Source organism: Orcinus orca, chromosome 7, assembly GCF_937001465.1.
Source record: "Orcinus orca chromosome 7, mOrcOrc1.1, whole genome shotgun sequence".
In the NCBI taxonomy this organism is placed as follows: domain Eukaryota; kingdom Metazoa; phylum Chordata; class Mammalia; order Artiodactyla; family Delphinidae; genus Orcinus; species Orcinus orca.
The window spans coordinates 100,851,089-100,868,813 of NC_064565.1; positions in this window are offsets into that span (position 1 = coordinate 100,851,089).

The following is a 17,725-nucleotide window of genomic DNA, read 5'->3' on the forward strand; positions in this document are numbered from 1 at the left end:
AGAGGGACAACGGCCCTGAATCACCTGCAGGAGGAGGCCGGGCACCAGCACACGGCACTGTGAGAGCCACAACTATGCCAGACACCGTGCCAGGGCCATGGGCAAGAGAGGAGTTGGCACCGCCCCTGCCCAGAACCCTTCCCAGCCCTGAGACTCTAAATCTCCGCGGCGGGAGAATGTGGAGACCTGGTGTCCCGGTCGTCCTTTTACAATCACATACGGTGGTAAACTGCCAAGTATGGCAACAGTGTCACCTTGTGCACTCCAACCTGCCCGGCCCGACACCTGTCAAAGGTCACAGCACACATTCTAAGTGGCCTACAGCCACCTGACAGCAGAAACCTCCTGACTCGGCAGAACATGTCCATTCTGGGCTTGTCGAGAGCCCCAGGAATTCTCCACTGGTCTATGTCACTCGGGGTCTCCCATCCATTCCAAGGCTGGGAAGCCAGTAGTCAGGGAGATGGATAGACAACTCTGCCCGTGACTTGCCGAGTGACACAGAAGATGAACAAATGACCACATTCTCTCCAAAAGGATGCAAAAAAGGGGCACCAGGATGGCGTTAACACCCAGGCTACCGTGGAGGTGCTCGTCCTGCTCACCAGGTATACAAACACACCACCCAGCAGGCCTCACCTGTCCTCCGAGGATGGGGAGGGGAAAGAGGGGTCCTTTAAGAACAGAACCCCATACTGCCTGCTGTGGTGAGCCTTTGCTCACTCAGAGGGCTGAGGGGAGGATGGAATGAGATCAAGCTTGTGAAAATACTTTGAAAAACCAAAAGGAACCGTGCAGGGTTAGTTGTTTTTAACATTACATGAATCTGCTCTTCCAAGCTTGTAGAAGGGAGACAACCCAGGGGTGGGCCAGGTGACCCTAACATGCCTTTGACGCTGTACTGTGTGGGGTAAGTCACTTCCTCTTTCTGAGCATCTTATGAGCATTTGATTTCTCCAAGTCTCACTTTCCTTACCTTGACAATAGGGGGAGGGACAGATGATTCAGGGTGTCTCTTGCAACTCAGACATGTTGTATCCTGTTCACACTGCCCAGGTAAGAGCAGGAGCACCTTGCCAGCTTGTCACGGCAGAAGGAGCACAAGATTGCAGGAAACTCGGAGGCCTGCCCAGGCACTACCACCAGCATCTGTGGGTCTCTCCAGGCCTCAGTGCTTTTCTCTAACCGACTAGATCATGAGGCTCACGGCTCTCCAGGTTCACCACTGGCCCCAACAGTCTAGCATCCAATGGCACCAGCCCCTCCTAGAGTGGGAGGCCAGCACAGCCCAGGTACAGCCCTAAGGAGCTCAATTGCACGCTGTCTGTCTTATCTAGTGGCCTGGTATCTTTGTCCATTCTTGGCTCCACTCTAGATGGGGATGAGATATCCACGCACAAGCAAGCCAAGAGTCTGCCTGCCCCCTCCCCACTCACCCTCATGTTCTCCCTGTCAGGGTTTACTCCGATGGGCGGAGACAACAGAAAATAGATGAAAAACTCCATTCTCTTTCTCCGGGTTTACCACTCTCAAGCATGTTCCCTTCAGGGCCCTCACAAGAATGTCAAAGCATCCCTCTCCTCATCGATGTCTCCTCTGCGGGTAAAAATAAAATAAATAGCTCTGTGGATCTGGGGAGGTGGGCGGTGGGAAAGTGGCACAGAAGGGCACTGGTGTGCTCATCCCCCTGGAGATTAATCCAGGCAGTTGTCGATGAGCACCCGGGAGGAAGTCCCTGCAGGTTCACGCACTCTGCAAGGCACCGCCTGGCCTGGCCTGGTGCCTGCACTTCCTGGACGTCAGCCCGGGCATCCGAGCCAGGGCAGAACCAGAGAAAGGACAGCAATGGAGCCCACAATGTTTCTGGGGGAATCTCATTCTGCTGAGTCATAGACGTTTAGAATTCCATAAGTCTTTAAAGCTCCCTTTCACCCAGGAACCTCCTCCTCCACGATCTCCCTCTCTGCAGGTCCTTTGACTGTGCTTTTCAATCTCCGTTGGCAGGGCACTCATGATCCCACAAGACAGCTCGTTTCATGGTGGGACAGGTCTGGATGATAAACATCCCTCCATGGACTGAACCAAAACTGCCTCCAAGGAGCCTGACAAGTGCTCCTTGCAAGAAGTTTTATAGAATAAAATGTCTGCATGACTGTTACCTCCGTCCTCTTTCAGCTCCATGACCGTGGCACAACTTGTGACCTGGGATACCCCTTCTCAGTGACTCCACTCAGCAGCTCTGCGGGAGAAAGTACGAAGAGCAATGACAACCAGGGGAACCTAAGGTGCCCTGGGGCTCTGGCCTTCTAACTCTACGACGATACAGAATCACCAAGACATAAACAAATGTAGCCTAAAAAGTGGGTGGAGTCTCCAGCCCCATGCTCTTCTTGCCCTCCTGTCCTGGTCCTGTTTTCGCCCTGTCACTTCACTGAGGGAAAGTCATCAAGGAGGTGGAGTAATAGAGGAAAACAATGACCAAGATAGAATCAAGCTCTGGGTTCTGGTCACCTCATCCTGCCAAATAACAAATGAACTCAATAACCGTGTGATCTTCATAAAGTTAATGTGCCCCTTGGCACTGTGACTCATACTCAGTGACCATCATGTGTTTTGACTCAGGATAATGGTGTCTGATAAATCCTCTTACCCTCTCATTGGGAAGAGGTAAGAGTCACTGAGTTCCTCCCCAGAAATTAAGGGCTGTCCCGTCTCCGCCATCCCATCTAGATGAGGTCTGGGGGCCAGGGTGGTCTCAGATCTCTCTGAGAAGATCTCCACGTGTCCACAGAGCAAATCTGGGTCTTGGGTGACATCCCAGGGTCCCTGAACTGTGAAACGAGTGCAGGGACAGGCGGCAAGCTACTAGGAGGGCTCGGAAGGAGGACAGACGCTATAGGTATCTTGGAGACCCGCTGGGGCGCGTTATCAGCCTGTGTGGGTCAACATATGCTATGGTAAAGCGGACAGCAGGGATTGGCAAATCCGGAGCACCGTAGCGACCTGGAGGCCAGCATGACCACAACACCACACTCTCGCATCAAGATGCCACGAAGGCGTGTTTCACCGTATGGCGGCTTTATTTGCAGATCCTGGCTCCTGCTGGGCCCTCCTCCACCTTCCTGAGCTGTAAGTGCAAAAATGACTCAGACCGAGGCAGTGTTTTTGTCTAAGCCGCCTAAACTAAATGCAGCACAGATATCACCATCCCAGCTGAATTCCGCAGGCCTTCCAGCCACTCCTAACCTACCTCACATGTGCGCTGAGAGACCTTCACCTTTTCTGGGATCCCTTCTTAGAAGGGGGAGCAGCAGGCTGGTCTCACATGAGCACATAGCTACCTTTCTGTGATTATGTCACACGTTCTGAAAGACCTTCCTGGTAGGAATTGTCCTCCCTGGCTGTCACAGTGGGATAAATTGTCCTCTCTCAATTTGTAAATGCCACCCTTCCCCACACGCTCAGTCCCGTGTTTGGGTCCCGCGCCCGATTCCACTGTCTTCCCTACCGCCACGCCTCTGGCCTCTAGCCAGTCAAAGTCCTGGTGATGGTACATGACCCAAAACACACCAAAGAGACTCAGGATAGGAGCTTCTGGGTGAAACTGTTGCAAAAAGACACTTGCCACTGGGGATGCTCAGCTGCCATTACTAAGCTGAGAACTTCATCCATTCTGTCACCGTCAAGAGGAACGTCCCTGAGGATGAAGCCAGTGCAGAACAGAGCAAAGCGATAGAGAGAGACAGATTCACAATGCTATCGTTTGAGTGGCTGCATCTAACCAGAGCTTAAGCGGTGTTTCCTCTGAGCTTTAGATCTCTGGACTGGAAGGAAAAGGGCTGATACTGTTCCCAACATCTTTCCCAGCTCCTCTGTGTGAGAACAGTGAGCCCTCCACTCTTCCTTCCCGACAGACGATCATTAAATAAACTGAGTCACCAACCCCAGCCCCCAGCAGACTAGAGAAAAATCCTCCTATGAAGCAGAAACTGTGGGAGGACATAATGAATGGATTTAGAGAATAAAACAGCATAAGTTTTGGAGTCTGGCAAATCTCTCTTGCTGTGAAACCATTGACAAGTTATGCGTATGGGGGAGGAAGAGTTTTTATTTAATAATACAGGTAATTCATAAATACACCATTGTAAAAATTTTTAACAATGCAAAAAACAAAAACAGAATAAATCCTGAAAAACCCCTTTAGTCATACCTTATCTTACTATCTCAACCCCACTTCCTTCCCTGAAGGTAACTTTAGTGCATATCCTTGCAGACATTTTTCTTTGTATTTATATAAATGCATCTACACACACACACTTAAGTAGTTTTATTTTCATTCTTATATAAATGATGCAGCAGAAATCGTATCATACTATGTATTCACCACATCATTACTTAATCCTGGACGTACAGTGAGAAAATAGTTCCCAGCTTCCCTTGCAAATAGGTTGGGAACATGTGACTGAGTTATAGCCAGTGGGAGTATGAGCAGAAGTCACATGTCACTTCTGGTCCAAGGCAGTTATGTTTGGGAATGGTTTCTTCACATTGCCTGTTTTTCATCCCCATGGCTAGAAGAAAAGGATTCTGAGATTACGGGATTACAAAATGGAGGCAACTTGGGTGCCAGGTCCCTGCTTGGAAGAAAGGCACACCAGAGAGTCAACTGGCCCACACTGGACTGTGACATGAGCAAGAAATAAACCTTGGTAGTGTTAAGTCTCAGAAATCTGATGTTTCTATGTTACCAAAGAATAGCCTAGACCATCCTAATACAAATAAAATCATACTCTAGCTATTGTTCTGCATTTCTTTCTTCTTAACAGTATGTATATGCAAATCATTTACCTTCTCTTCATCACGATAGCACAGAGCCATTGTGTGAGGGAGAATTAATAGACATCACTAAATGTAAATTCTCTGGAACTCAAGTAATCCTTCCCTCTTCCTATCCTGCGTGCCCTTCTTATAGCACCAGCTAATATTCTGAAGGAAGCCTGAAACTTTGGGGTTTTGTTACCCCTCTTGGGAAACAAAATAGGTTCAATGCTTGCTTTGAGATGCTCTAAGAAGACTATCTTTTCCTTATAATAGCTCTTATGCTGGACCATCATAGGATGGCAAATGTTACCATTAGCTATATATTCCTTTGGGTCTGGAGGCTTTAAGATTTCCTACAAATACTCCAGGGAACGTAACACTCTAAACCTCACCTAGTTAAGTGAGGATTGGTGGTCCATGCTGAGAATTTGATAACAGCAAGGTGTGGGGTGGGTAATAAGAGCACCAAGATAAGAAGGGAGTTGAAAGAACACAAATTTCTTTGATTTTTCACAGTTACATTTCATCAAAAAAAAAAAAAAGGACACTTTTTTCCAGGAGAGCTCTAGTGTTTGTTACAGTCTGTTGTTTTCTAATTCTTGGAAAAGTGGTCACCCACATAGGGAATCCCTGACAACACTCCATTAGCCAGAGTGTCCAAGTAACCAGAAGGCTCCAGAGATGTCAGTAGGGAAGCATAATGATGATGCATCCTGTCCATATTGCTTATGATTTAACAACTGGTTGATCATGTAGGATGCTCTGGGACACTCCTGGGAAACTATTTAAACAAATAATCTGCAGTTAAATGATCTAATAGAACAAGTGTTTTCAGGTTTTTGGAAGAGAAGCATGACCTAAAGCTATTCACAGATTCTTAGAATTGGAGGTACCTTAAATGTCATCTAATAAGATCCCTTTATCACAGTAGTGAATAAAGCAAGGCCTAGAGAAGTTAAGGAACTTGCTCAAGCTCAAAATTTGCGTTCTTCACACATACCCTTGCTACCAAAGTGTTGACGTCATTTCTACCACAGTGACATCTCCCTGGTATTCTGGAAAGAGCACTGGAATATGAGCCACAAGATCTGTTTCTAATGCAGGCTCTGACACTCAGCAATGTATGACCTCAGCCAAGGGACTTTTAACCTTTCTGATCTACGTCCACCAGTAAGCTTTTAGGAGCCTACCAATTATATGGCTCCCTTTGGAGGAAAATGGTTCCATGCCGTCATTTCCTGCAAAAATTTCTATAGCTTATGCCTCAAGTGTCGAGCAAAATCAACCCTGCCACATCGTCACAACTTTTCTGGCCAGGGAGAGGAGAGTAGTCAAAGGCAACCACCTATCAGCTCAGTGTGGGAAACACGCATGACCTCAGAGATGGAAGAGTATGAAATCTACCCAGGAAGCCCACAGGTATTGGAAGTTCTCTTTGGGATGCTTAAATGGTAGGTATAGTGAACTTGTTTGAGTATCTATCCAGCATCTCTCACTCTTTCCTCGTTCCTAGGAGACTCCAGTTTTGTTCAAGCAACCGTCCTCCCTCACTTGTCCTACACGCCTTCAGATGTGGGTTCTGAGTACACGAACCCAATCATAGCAGCCTCAGTGTTTGATTCAAGAACTCAGGTTTAAGCCAGTCAGCACACAGCATCCCCCTAACGACTGTTATCTGTTCAGAAATGGGCACATGACTTAAGTTGGGCAATCAGGTAGAAGGGAAGAAATTTTATTCCCTGCTGGGGTAGAATTTTGTTCCACACTTTCCCTATCTGCCTGTATGTGAAATAAGAAAACGTATCATCCCTGGCAGCCATCTTGAAACTGTGAGGCAAGTTGGTCTGAGCCAAGACCAACACTTAGAGGGGAAAGGAGCTGAGCAAATCACATAGAAATGGATCAGATGAGCATATCTTGTCTACAGTCCCTCTTACCTCTAGACTTCCTTTACGTGACATTTCAAACGTCTTTACCTCTTAAACAAGTATGAGACTTTCTGTTTCTTGCAGTTGGAAACATCTTAACCAATGGATGTGGTCATTTAAAATGCATATAGAAGACAAGTCCTTGGAAATCATGGTATTTCCTAAATCAGGTTGAGAGATTGCTCCAGTGTCATTCCAGAGTCCTGGAAGCACAGGGTCCCATGCACCATGCTGCTGCAGAGACCACATTCCATGGTCTACTCCACATTCTTTTATATTTCTGAAACAAGCCACAGGAACTGAAATTTGACCTAGTGTATCACTTATTATAACCTTTGAAGAGCCTGGTCATTGACCAGGTCATAGTCTCTAGCCCTCAGTTTCCATCTATAAAACAAGGTTGAAGATACTCATCCACCTGATAAGTAGTCCACCTGATAAGTCATTGGCCATTTCCAAAACTTCACCCATTTCTCTTCTAATCATCCGCTCTCTGTTCCCCTGGCTGTCTCAACCAAGAGCAAGGTCATATGTGGAGGAAAGGGTTGGAGTGAAAAGCTGTGGTGCTAGAGCCACAACCTGAACAGGTAGGGTTTTGCTCTATGGATGGCCAGAGTCTCTGAGACACAAGAAAATTTATTAAGATGGAAGTGCATCACCCTTCTACCTCACCCCACTGCCTGATGACACCTTGCGGAATGGGGCTAGGGCTCCATTTCTTACTGTGTGTCCTCTGCCAGTCCTTTTGGCCTTTGGAACTCCATGCATTCCATCCCAGGGCCCAAGATGGCTCTGGAATGCAGCAAGTCACTTCTGCTCCTTCCCTGAGAACTTCTACCAGGTACAGACTAGGCCAGATTCTGAGAACAGGATCCTCCTAAGTGGAAGGGGCACATCACATTGGACTGTATGCAACTCTCAATTCCATCCCCCAACTCTAAACATCTCAGCCAGGGACCGCTGGGTAAGAATGAACACAGAAGGCAACTTTCTAGGGAATAAGAGAGCCAACAAAATCGCATGATGGAGACTGAGAGGCTTATACAAACCTCCTCCTCTTCACCAAAGATGCGTAAGACAATCACTTTTCTTCGACCAACCCCCCCAGGCAAGACCTCCATCCCCAAAATATCCTTCCATTCCTTTGGGACAAGATATGACGGCACTGAGATGCTTTATCTGAAAAACAAGGAGGTTGGAATAGAGAATCACCGAAGTCGCTTCAGACCACATATTCTTGGTGATAACGTCTCCTAGAAAGGAATTCATGAGGCTCCTGGAATTTCAAATCTGAGCCAAGTAGCTTCTCTCTGGCCTCAGTGTCCTCTGCTGTTCTGTGGAGCTCCACCTGTCTCCCAGGGTCTACCCAGAATCAGAGGAGATGAGTAAATGTGAGAAATGAAGTATAATCATTTCTGAGTCATCATTTTCATATTTGAATACTATGGAAATACTTCCTGGTGTTCCTCTCTCTCTCTACCTCCAAGGAGCATGGAAAGGGGTTGACTTCCCACCCGGCTCTTCCCTCCATGTTTTCTCTCTAATCTCAGCATTCTCGGGGACATTGGGACCTCTTTCCACAAGTCTCCGCAGTTGGGAAACACAACCCAGCCCTTCAGAAATTATCCCTCCTGCAAAGAACAGCCTCCACCAGCACTCTGGGGTTGGTCTTTCACACGGGGCTTGCCTCCCCCAGGTCTCCTGCCCCTGGAGCAGCTGTGAGGGTATTAAGATGGGACCGTGGCAGTTCAGCTGTGGGTCAGAGCAGGCCCTGCACACATCCCATGGGCTGGGTAGACTCTTGGGCAGGCCTTTCTGCCCCCATCAGGGATCAGGGTGCAGGTCAGCCAGCTCCGCCTGGCTCCTGATCTGCCTTGGAATGCGTGGGCCAGAGGGCAGCAAAGGCCCATGGGGCTAAGAAAACATATGCACCTCTTCCCATTCTACACTTTTCTCTCTTTTCAGCAGACTAAAGTTCAAGTCAGGGTCAGGGACAGGGGGTTGCTAATGGGGCTCAGATTTCAGACACAGAAGGAGTTGGGAGGCTATTTCTGAGCCTCTGTTTAAAGGCATCCTATAGGACATTTTCTCACTTTCCCAGTAATTACGTGCTGAGAACCTGCTACGTGCCAGGCTCTGGGTCAAGGGCCAGGGGATACCAAGGCGGGTCCCACAAACCTCAGAGCAAGGGGAAAGACCTATTCACGGTGACAAAACTGCTAACAGTGGTACGTGGTAGGTGCAAAGGGCTGTGAGAGCTCTGAGAGGTGACAGCAGCTACGAAACATCTCAGAGGCTGTGGAGACTTGCAGTCAGGCTAGTAAAATTGAGGTAGTAGGCAGGAGTTGTCTCTGATTTTCTTCTAACCATACAATAGTCAAGCAGAAATCCAGACACATGGTGGACATGGATAGGGAGAATGAAAAAGAATACTTTTCATTATTCGTACGGCAGGTACTCTTGATTTAATCCTCATGGCTGACTAAATAGGTAATGTTACTCCTCCCATTTTACAGATGGAAGAAACTGAGGCATAGGGAAGCTAAGTAAATTGCCCAAGCTTGCATCCCTTTCAAGTGGTGAAGCTAGGATTTAAATTCAGATCACCTGAGCTGCCATATCATATTGCATATTGACTATTGTTTAAGGCTGTGTTTCTCAAACTGTGTTCCATAAAATGCTGGTCTTACAAAATGCTAGCTCTCTCACCCCCCCAAAAAAAATGTATTGGTCAAGTGAGTTTAAGAAACTCTCTATATTGTACTGTACACCCTCTGGGAGAATGCACAATTATATATTAAAAGCTCTGATAACTCCTATCATAAAGAAACTTGTTTAACTTTGTGTCACCCAGTGCTTTCCAAATTCATTTAACCAGAAAATTCTGCAGTCATGTAACACTATTGACAGCATAAGGCATAGTCACCACCTGAAAATTCTTGGGAAATACTGCCTTGGGACATTATTCCTCTCACTCCTTTGTTGTCCATGTAATTTCTAGGAGGAATAACTATAGCTTCTATTCATTTACCTCTAGGGTTTTTCCAAGTGTTTTAACAAATACATTCTCACCTCATAATATTTGAAGCTTTCAAACTATCTTTCACATTCCTTCTTTTTCCTTCTTTGAAGCAGACTTCCAAGAGATTTCAGTTTTGTAGGTATATCTCAGAAAGTTAACACCAATGTCTATCTTTTTTTTAGCTCTGAAGGGTGAAATATTCTACTACTTAAAAAGAGTGAGAAATCCTTTTCTCCAAATAGATTTTATCAGTTTCTAGGAATTACTTTAAATGTGCTTATAATAGTAAATGTCAAAGATTAACGCTTCTAACTCCCTTAAGAGGTCTCCTCCCAGACATTTATTCTGATACAAACTACTTTCTGCTAAGGATTACTTTACAAGGAACACAATTAATTTAAAAGTAAAACATTTTAAAAGAAAATGAGGGCTTCCCTGGTGGCGCAGTTGTTGACAGTCCACCTGCCGATGCAGGGGACTCGGGTTCGTGCCCCGGTCCGGGAAGATCCCACATGCCGCCGAGCGGCTGGGCCCGTGAGCCATGGCCGCTGAGCCTGCGCGTCCGGAGCCTGTGCTCCGCAACGGGAGAGGCCACAACAGTGAGACGCCCGCGTAACACAAAAAAATAATAATAATAAAGAAAGAAAGAAAAGGAGAGTTTTATTTTTTTTTTAATAGAGCATTTTAATGGCTAAATGACTTCCCCTCCCAGAAATACTTCCATTCAAAAACAGAGTTTTGCTTAGCACAAAGGAATGGCTCTGTAACGTAGGGTTTCAGGCTGTAAGGGGAATATTTGGGGAGGTGAGGGATGTGAATTGTATCCCTCACACCACCTCACATAGGCAGTTGCCATCTCTGTCTCTCAGGTCTGTTCTGATCACTCCTACCCTATCTCCTTCTGAATTCTTGGAATGCATGGACATTGAAATTTGAGCGGGTGTGAATCCTGGCTCCATCACTATCACTGGATAGTGTTTCTTAAACTACCTTTATCTCAGTTTCTTTATCGCTCATTATAAAATAGCACTGTTTAATAACACTGTGGTTTTGCAAGGATAAAACTGGAACAGATGCAAAGCATCTAGCACCCCGCCTGACACACAGCAGGCGCCCAGTAAGGATGTGGATAGACATTTGCTTTGGCAAATTGCAGGCGAGAGAGGCAACCAGGGGCCAAATGTTACTGCAGGGTCTCCAGGAGCGTGGCCTCTGAGATTTTTACTTAACGTGGAAAAGTAGGTAAAGACTTGTCTTCTCTCCCCATGGAAATCCTAGAGAGGACTCAATGAAGATCACTGGCTCACCACCCACCCCCATTTCTCTAGCACTGAATCCCATCATTCCACAGTGACAGCTGTTCTGGGTCACATTCTAGGGGGCTTGGCCCTTGGAAAGGGAGGTTCAGGGAGTTCTTTGCAGCTGTGGCCACAAAACCACACAGCAGAGTGGGGCACTGAGAGAGTAGACCGGGATAGGGCAGGGGGGCCAGGAAGCCCGCGTGTTCTCAGCCAAAATGCCAAGTTCAGTAGCCTGAATAAAAGCCATCCTAACCCCCAAGGCCCAGAGGTCAACAACCGGAAATGGAAAACTACCACCAATAAGTTGCTGTGGGCCGCAGTACCGCTGGATTTCAAAAGAAGCTGGGCTGCATGAGCTCAGGCTTGATTTCTCCCTTTAGCTGCCCCCTTCTCTACTCCTTATAAGGAAAAAAGGCTTTTGGTCTCAAATCGTGACTGTGAACGCCCTGGAAAGGGGATGGGTTGCTGTCATGAGCATGGAGTTAACCCAACAGCCCTTCCCTCTGCAATAGCTTTGCCCTGCAGCCGGGGTCTGAAACCCACCATAGCTATTTTGTTCCCCTTGATTCCCCAGAGGCTGGCAGCTCTGGTTCCAGCCAGAGAGCCTGCATCCACTGTGGACTCCTTCCTCCCCACCGACCTCCACCCTGCATCCCCCAGCCTAAGAGAGCAGCCCTCCTCCTCTCTCCGTGCTCCTCCAGGAATCTTCCACAGGTAGTCGCAGGTGTCACCTGCAACCAGAGCTCCTGTCTGGCCTGCAGGACTTTGCACGGTCCCTGAGCCGGGGCACCCCAGGCCCCAGCCAGAAAGGCAAAAGGCCTGGTGTTGCAGACATGAGGACAATGGGGCTGCCGGGCTGAAAGCATTCCAGTCTTCCACATTCTGTAGGAAGGGGTGTGTGGTGGAGAGGAAAGGTCTTTAATGCCCATGGTTTATGTTTTCCCAACCCAGCATGCCTCACAAACAGCTGTGTTTATACAAAACTAGAGGAGAGGGAGCAAGGGAGAGAAAGGACAGTATCCTAGGGATGACATCTTTCTGTCTTGTCTGCTTCAACTCCCACCACTGTCAGCAGGAGAGGGGGGCCAGTGAGAGTTGCAGCGGGCTGGTGGATGAGCTTGGTGTAAGGACGTGCAGAGTGTTTATACGTGCATGTGTTTATTAGAGATCTAATTTTCCTATTCTCCACTCCGCTCCCTCCCCACTCCCTCCCAGAGCATCCTAATACATTTTGCAGAATACTGTTTTCCCAAGAACAGCACCTTCTGAGGAAAGCTAGATTTGGGAGCTCATGTTCACTTCTTCTAATCTCTTTAACAAACCCCCCCTCACTGAAGAAAAGTCTGACAGGAGGCAGAGTCATTAAAGTGAATTAAAATACATCCAAGGAGTGATTAGCGCCCAAAGCCATTCCCATATCAGACAAAGGCCCCTTTTATGCAGGCTCCAGCCGCTGGGAGTCCTGTAAGCAGAGATTAGGGAAGAATTCTCAGAACCTAGAAGCACTGGCTCTTCGGGAGCCAGGCCAACACAACCTACTCTGGCGAGACCTTAAGAACTCAGCTTCTGCTTAAACTACGTCTGGCTTCTCAAGACTCAGACTGTAAGGGAGCGGGGGCTCCACAGGCACAAATATATTCCCCCACTTCATTGAGCCAGGTCTGTCCCTAACACAATTCAGTGCACAAGGCCCTCACCTGTTCTTAAACTTTGCCAGGAGACATAATGTGATCATTCCCCAGCCTCCTGCCTCTGTGCCTCAGGTAGGAAACCCTTCCACCAGCAGTCTAAGCATAGTCCCTTCTGAGCTCCATCATCTCATCTGCCGCCATCTAACTGAGCATCTACTTTGTGCCAGGCTGAGCATTACATGGTATGGATGCAAAGAGATGACCAGAATAGGATCCCTGCTGTCAAGGCACTTACTGTTTGAGAAAGACAGATATGTTCATTGCAAGTGTAATTAAGTATTATATGGACCTAGTGAAGGATGTCTGTAAAGATGTGGGAAGGGTATCAAAGATGGTCAATTCTACATCTGGAAGGCGCAGGAAAATTTCATAGTGAAGGTGACGCATGAGCCAAGTTTTGAAAGAGGAGAACATGCTCACTAGGTAAACTTGGGCTGGGGATGAAGACCTAAGGAGGAGGGAGAGCATTCCAGGCAGAGAGTGCAGCATAACTAAAGGCATCAGAGCATGACACAGCATGTTGCCCTGAGTGGCCTCCAAGGGTTCTTCCCTAGAGGAGCAGAGCATCCAAGCAGCAATGTTGCAAGAGATGAAATGAGAGGTCGATGGAGGTCGGATTATAAAGGGCTTTGTGTGCCTATCTGAGGAGTTGGAAAAAATGTAGTCTTCAAACCTCAGAGCTGTGGAGGAGTATTAAGCAAGGAACATTCCACAGTCAGGCATGCATTTTAGAGAGATCCCTTTGGGAGGTATCCAAGGCTGGAGGCAAAGAGACCAGCTGAAAAATCATTTCAAAGAACTCAGAGAAGAGTTGGTGAGGATTTAATGGGTGGGGTTGGAGAGGAGGAATACATATAAGAAGCATATTAAAAAGAGGGAAAAAATGGAAGAACCGTTCTTAATCAGATGACTGGTGAGGGAAATGGAGGAATCTGGAATGACTCCAAGGCTTGGCAGCTAGATGATATAATGTCAGTTCCCAAAACAGGGGCGTCAGGGGAAGAAGGCTATTGGGGAAAAAGCAACTGTCACCTCTTGAGCACCATCTCAGCCTCACCTCTGATGGCAGCCAAGGCTTCAGCCGCCAGTTCTGGGTAGCTTCCACCAGTTCTGAGTAGATACAGCGTGGAGGCACCCCACCTGCAGCCTGTGTCCCTTCCCTGGGGCTCTTTGTCCTGGACTTCTCTAGCCTGCAGTGGCTTCCATGCCTAAGGGAACCACTGGAGGCTCACGTGCAGTGCAGGAGAATTAACACCCAGTGGGCACCCAATAGAGGATGGGAGCTGATGGAAGAATACTTCATCTTTGCAGAAGGTCCCAGAGGCTGGATCACCCAGTGGCCAGATCTTTATATCAGATCTCCCTCCTTCCTGTTTCATTCTCCTTTTCCCTCACTCATCTTTGGGAACATTTTCCCACATAAACTATTCACACATGGGATGGCTAATCTTACATGTCAACTTAGTTGGCCTACAATGCCCAGATGTATGGTCAAACATTTTTCTGGATGTTTCTGTAAGGATGCTTTTGGATGAGATTATCATTATTGTATAAGGCTTATTACCTCCATAATGTGGGTGGGCCTCATGCAATCAGTTGAAGGGCAAAATAGAATAAAATAACAGACTGCCCTCTCCCAAGCAAGAGGGAATTCTGCCAGGAGATGGTCTTCAGATGTGAACAGCAACATCAGCCCTTCCTGGGTCTCCAGCGTGATGGCCCACCCTGCAGATTTTGGACTTTCCAGTCTCCATAATGGCATGAGCTCATTCCTTAAAATAAATCTCTTTCTAAATACACATCCTATGTGTTCTGTTTCTCTGAAGAACCCTAACACGGCACATAAGTCTCTGTTTCAGGCTCTGTCTTCTACAGAGCCCAGCCTAAGATAGGGGAACAATGTTGACCTTGAAATTATTATGGGACAAGGAGATGAAGATGGATACCAACTGGGGGTACCAACAAGAGGGATGTGGATTTAGGAACCACCCACGTGAAAATGGTACTTGAGGCCAGGAGGATGGATAGAGGGAAAAGAGAGATGACATAGATCCTGCAAAGCCTCTAGATACCATGTTAAATTCCTTGTCTTCACCCAAAATGAATTAACTCAGCTGCTTTGTACAAACTTACTCAAATATTTTGAGAGAAGGAAATATTTTAATGACAAAATATTTTAATGAGGAAATCTCATTTAAATAGATAAAAGTATCATTGTACCCATAAAATATGAACACATATACGATTCTCACAAGGGTCACAATTTCAACTTGAAATGTTTAAAAACAAGTGCACTCTTTCACCCAGTCACTTGCTATCAGTCTATCTGCAGCCACGAGGCTACAGCGGTCACACTGGGCTCCATCTTAGTCTCTATCCCTCTTCTGTATTAGCCATATCTTTCTGGCCCCCAAAGCAGTGGAAAGTATGGAATAGGATTCTTTTTATCTTAAACTCACCCCTACTCCAAGACTCCTCAACGGCAGTCTCCCTCACGCTGGCCCAACGGCAACCTGGCACGGACTGGTGTGGGAATGGCTACATGGACTGGAGTCCTAACCTGGCTCCAATCACTGACTCATCCTGCGACTCTAAGCATGTTGCTGCCCTTCTCTGGCCTCAGTCTTCTTACGTAAGAAATGGGAGAGTGAACCAGAAGCTCTTTACATCCCTTTTATATCTAGAATCCTGGCATTCTATCACATGCTTACTCCCTGCCTATCACTCCCTTCCGGAGAAGCTTGGGGTAACACCCATTATGCTCTCCTCCTCGCCATTGGTGTCAGGTCCTTTGATCAACTGATCACCATGTGCTCAACCCAGTACACATCCCCTACACACACCTCACACACACACACCACTCATACATCTATATTCACTACTCCGTGGTCTGTATCCACTTCAGTCCCACCCCTACATGGCCTTGGCTCCTCTGTCTTCATTTTCACCTACATAGGAAGGCTCTGGAACAGGTTGCAGATGTGAAAACTCAGAGAGAAGGAAGAGGCAACAAGTATGCCAATGAATAGTTAATAAAGGTTCCCCCAACCTACCCCTTTAAAAAATGGAAAAGCTATTTGTCTTTTATAGTTTACTTAGCTACTTCATCAGCCATCAGAGAAACCTCTTTTCTTATTTAGTTCTTGGAGGAATCTTGACTCGCTTTCATCTTTAATTATTTGTACTTATTTTAACATCTGTGCACATTCTGCAGCCTTTGACCAAGAACCTACATTCTCCCAGGCCAAGAATCTTACTGGTAATGTTCAGAAGGGAAGGAAGCCATTCCTTCCAGAATCCTGGCTCACTGACATGGCCAACCTCCGAATGTTTCCAGAATCAGGCCAAGGAGCCCATTGGTCCCGATCACCTCATCTGAAAAAGCTCACTCTCCCAGTTTCTATCTCAGTCTGTTGTTTCCCTCCCTTATAGCACCAATTGGATATATATACATTTACACTTTTGTTCCATTATGTATCCTGCTAGACTGCAAGACTGCTATGGAAAAGTATCTGTTGAACCACTGCATCCTCAGCTCACAGCACAATGTGTGGCATATAATAGATGTTCAATAAATGCTTCTTGAATGTTGATTCATGAAGCAGCTGGACCAAAAAATGCAAGACATTAAATCTTAACAACAGAATTAACAGCCCTCAAGTTTCAGCTGTTCTCTCGCTTGCGGACAAAGAAAATGAAAATGGGCCAAAAAACATCTAAGTTATGAGGGTCTTGAGGCCCTGGAGCAAGTTTAAATAGAAGAAAAGGTCCTGGACTAAGAGCCAGGAAGTCTCAGTTCAAACACCAGCTGTTTCTTGATCAATGCATGACCTTGGGCAAGTATCCTCTTCTCCCTGGGTCTCTATTTCCTGTAGAACGAGAAAATTTCACCTGATGAGTACTTTTTTCAAGGTTTTTTAGCAGTAGAACCTCATATTTTATAGAGCAGATCAAAGTAGCATTTCATTAACATACAATATTTCCTAAATTCAAATGCATAATATTTACTTGTTATTTATACAAACCGTGAACCTGATGAGGCTATTTTGATGAATACAAAAACATCATATCCAGATGTATGAATAAAAATTGACACCTATGTTCAATTTAATTACAGAGTCTCAAAATTCAGATTCACAGATACATAGTTTAAAAGTGGTTACTCTTCAGATAAACTTCTGATTTCCAGTATGCACCTCAAAGCATAACCTGGTAAGGCAGAGACTGGTAAGCTGATAGACTACATTTCCCAGAGTCCCTCACAGTTAGAAACAGCCACGTGACAGATTTCTAGCCAATACCATGTGTGCGCTCAGATCCCCAAAATCTCTGACACACTACCTTTCAGTTCTTGGCCCCTCTGCTGGCTCAACACAGAGGAACACAGAAAACTTGGAAGTCCTGGGTGAGAGATGGTGGAACCATGAGACCGCAGGAGCCTGGGTCCTCACAACTCTGCTGGAAAGACAGCTGACCAGCACTCAGAAATACCAATTTTAGGCTTTATTCTTCGAATGTACTTGATCTATTGAATAATTTTTTATAGCAACTAGCATTACTCTAGCAACCTGGCAACACAAGTTAGTTTTCTGGAGTTCTCAAATGCATTAAAATGGGGTGCTTTTATTAGAGCTTTCAAAACAGTTTTTTTTTTTTCCAGAATGAAATGGGAATAAAATAAATGCTTGTGGTATCCCTGAAACTCCCTCATGATGCCCCAAATCTTCATGAAACATAGCTGAAAATCACTGAACAAGATCTCCAGACTAGAGTCAGTGCTTAGGGAGAGAGTCTACCCCCCATTGCATGGATGTGGCCTCTGCCAAAATGCCAGATGTGGACGGTTGATAGCTTGGCTTTCTGACTGCTAGACTGCCTTGTCCATCCTGTGTCATCATGCCTGGGTCCCAAGGTCTGAGGCTGGGAAAAAAAGCCAACATTTTATTGTTGAATATTTTTCTA